Below are 3,616 nucleotides of genomic sequence, written 5' to 3'. Positions count from 1 at the left end.
GAAATGAAGGAAATGGGTAAAAGAAAAGAGGGTAGAGTACATGTTACTCCTCTGTCATGGACTCAGGACATGAGGGGTAGGTAAGATATTTCTGTTTCTTATAGATATGGTAACTAGTAGAGGTATTCCTTTTAAAGGCAGACTACTAGGGAAGTTCACCAGCAGAAGCTAATCCAAAAGTGTAAATGGAAGGTGTTTCAGATCGCAATACATTTCCAAATCCAGTACACCTTTCATTATAAAAAGAAAGACCTGTAGTATGTGTTACTTAAGGTGACTATGTTTTTTTATGTAGCGGTACCTCACTCCCATTCTCCCCTTCACTATGTCCCTTGTGCAAGTGGGGAGACTAGTCAACTAATGCTGCCTTTGGTAAGGAGACTAGCAGTAATTAGACACAGGATATTTCAGTATTAGAAAAACTATGGGTATAGAGAATCATGGACAAGGGATATTAGATAGTGTGTGTGTGTCCATATCAGATTATGTTCAGATGATCTAATTAAAACTTTTGCTAAAGTCATTGCTGAGGAAAGCAACATCAGATAATCTATTCTTACTTTAAATGAACAAGGTGCTTTTCAAGGTTCATTCTGGTGTCCAAGAAAGAAGACAGCTGGAAACCTATATTATACTTGTCATACCTAAACAAACTCCTCAAAGTGAAGACATTCAAAATTGTAACATTTCAGAAATGAAAACACTGTATTTGAGGGATAGACATTCACATGTACCAGTGTTCAAGCTTCATTACAGATTTCTGATATTTCAAGTGAAGTTTTGATATTTCTAACTCAGGGTGCTTTTTTTGGTACGACTATGCATCCATAGAAGTTTACCAAGTGTGTAGCAATAACAGTAGCAGCACAGAGGCTGAGAGTCATTCTTATTTTTTCCTACATAGAACAATGATAACATCTAACTTTCAATGCACATGTTTGAAGTGTTTGAAGCAATTCAGTGACAGAACCCTGTCTGAATGTATTTCAGTCTCAAGGCCAGCTTTTGGAACACTTGAGTGAGGTGATTCTCTTTCTAGACTTTTTGGAGTTCAGCATCAATGACAACTCATGAGACTCAATCCAATTCCAATAGAAACAGTTTATGGGTATTGCCTTAAACTCTGAAATGGAGCAGGTCTTATAAATGTCAGAATGCAGATCATGTTTGCATTGGGTGATTCTCCAGAAGGAACTCTCAGCCAAGGAGTCTCTGTGGGCTGTCACTCATAAATGAGTGATGTTTTCCATGATTCATGATACAAGGCATCCCATATACATTTCTGGAAATTCTGGGATCAGGAGGATCTATTGTTATTGTTCAAGGTTATTCCTTTTATTCTTTCCCCAAATCAGACATACCCAGTGGTGGATTCTGACACTTCAGAAGAATAAGAGCAGGCAATTCAGAAATCCTCTGCTAGTCAAATGTTAATGACAGACACTTCAGATCTATGGTAGAAAGACATTTGAAATCACTGTACAAATGACGGGATCTATAGGACAAGATAAACTTCACATAACCATGAAAAAATTCCTGCCAGTATCTCTAGCAATCAAAGCCATACAGATGGCTATAGCCCGGAGTTTCCTTAAGAAGCACCCAGATTGAGCCACAGTTGCTTTGTATTTAAGCAAGTAGGAATTCATGCAGTATTGTCAGTTGCACAGCATGGCAATGGCTTTCTTAGAGCAGGTACTTACTCTGGTTTTGAGGTTAGTAGCGGTGCACCTTCCAACAAGCATAATATTGAGGTAGACATACTCAGCTAGTCTGTAATTATAGGCAACATATGACAACTGTAATGTTTAGCATTGCAGTATCAGTTTAATGGGGAGTCCAGGAAGGAAACATTTGCAACTCTGCAAAATGCCCAACCGGAAACAATGTTGGACAAGAATTCTTGATGATCAAAGAGAAGTATTTATGGAAGATTTAATTATGCCAGGGTTAAAGGGCTCAAGAACTACCAGTTAAGATAGGAGCTGATGAGATAAAAACAGTATTGTATAATCAATCTTCAAGAAAGTCTCCAGGAACAGATGGTATTCCTGTGGAAGTTTGGAAATTAGTAGTTAAGAAAGTGATAAACAAATATTGGGTTCCTCTACTGTGGCTGCTTTATTGGCAGAAGCCGTGAACTTGAGAGAGAAGCTGGAAAATCTTCTGCAGGAGGCAAGCATGCATATTAACATTCTTTGCCTTAAACAGTATGTATAGCTGAATATCACCCCAAGAGGTCTGCGAGAATACAAAGCACTCACAACCCCCTTTGAGGAGGGGAATGCTGAGGATATGAATTTTCGAAACAGATGGGTGCAGGCAGCTCACCAGTGCTCCACAAAATGGATACACATCCTGATTGAGAGGGATGAGTTGAAGTGAAGGCTGAAAGAAAAAACGAGTGGTGAGTGCTGAATTAGACAAACCTTTAACGTCAGTTACACTTACTAGTATGCTAGAAGAAATTAATGGCAGACTTGTGGATTTTGAACAGCTGTTAGTAGAGAGTAAAAGTTATAAAATCAACAGGGATATTAAGGACTATAACCTTGATAAGGTGTTTCTTTTGAAACAAAAATCTAATAGATCTTTCTCATCTAGAAGCAGGAGCAATGATGGCAGTAAAGATGTTAGCTGGGTTAACAATGTTTCTGCTTCCTCCTCAGTCTCTTTTGCTGCTTCTGAGGAGACAGATGTGATTGTTGGAGCTGAGGGAAGTGTGGAGCAGTTTCCAGCTTTGCCTAATGCACAAAATCTGAAAAATATGCAGAATCGCTTTCGGAATTCCAGCTCTACAAGAACAGATTTTAATAACAGAAAACGGAGAAGTAATGAATGGGGCCAGCAAAAGAATTATAACAAAAAGGGACAGTACAATAAGAGAAAATGTTGGAACTAATGACATTTGTAATAATTTATATGTGTTAAATTTGTCTAAACATGACATTTATGATGTGGTTATGTCTGTGTTATGTCTTGACCTCAAATTTATACCAACTGCTTTACTGAGATTACATGTGCTTAAAAGTGAAATATTTTCTCTTAGCAGAAAATTTAATTTAATGTATTACTTTAAACAGGAGAGAGGGGTTGTGATTAATGATTGTTATGAAAGTGGTGATGATTCTTTTCACTCATGTTTGTCATCTCAGGAAGATTTGTTTGAAAATGACTTTAATGCTTACTGCCAACTGAACACTGATGCTATCACTGTTAAAAGCTCTTTTATTCCACCTTTTCTAAATAATACTCTGCAAGGATATTTTGCCACACTTAATTTTGAGGCAGAACAAATGTATTGGTCTTGTATAAAGAACAAGTCTAACATATGCTTTAATTTAACTAAACAGAAATGGTTAGCCCTATTGGAATTTGGTAATGATAGAAGATGGGTGGTTAAACCATCTGACAAGGGCAACCAAATAGTAATCATGCTCTATGCACAATATTTAGAGTTGTGTTATAAACATTTGAATAATGTGGAAATTTATAGGAAATGTGATGTTTCTGATTACTTTGGAGCCATTAAAAAGTACCAACTTTTGTTAGACAAAGGCCTAACGTTGAGGTATTTTATCTCTAAGGATGTGGAAAAGAAGTTTGGAGTGGAAAA

This window comes from Protopterus annectens, chromosome 6.part1 (genome assembly GCF_019279795.1).
Source record: "Protopterus annectens isolate FY-2018-M chromosome 6.part1, PAN1.0, whole genome shotgun sequence".
In the NCBI taxonomy this organism is placed as follows: domain Eukaryota; kingdom Metazoa; phylum Chordata; order Ceratodontiformes; family Protopteridae; genus Protopterus; species Protopterus annectens.
Note: the sequence above shows the minus strand (reverse complement) of the source record.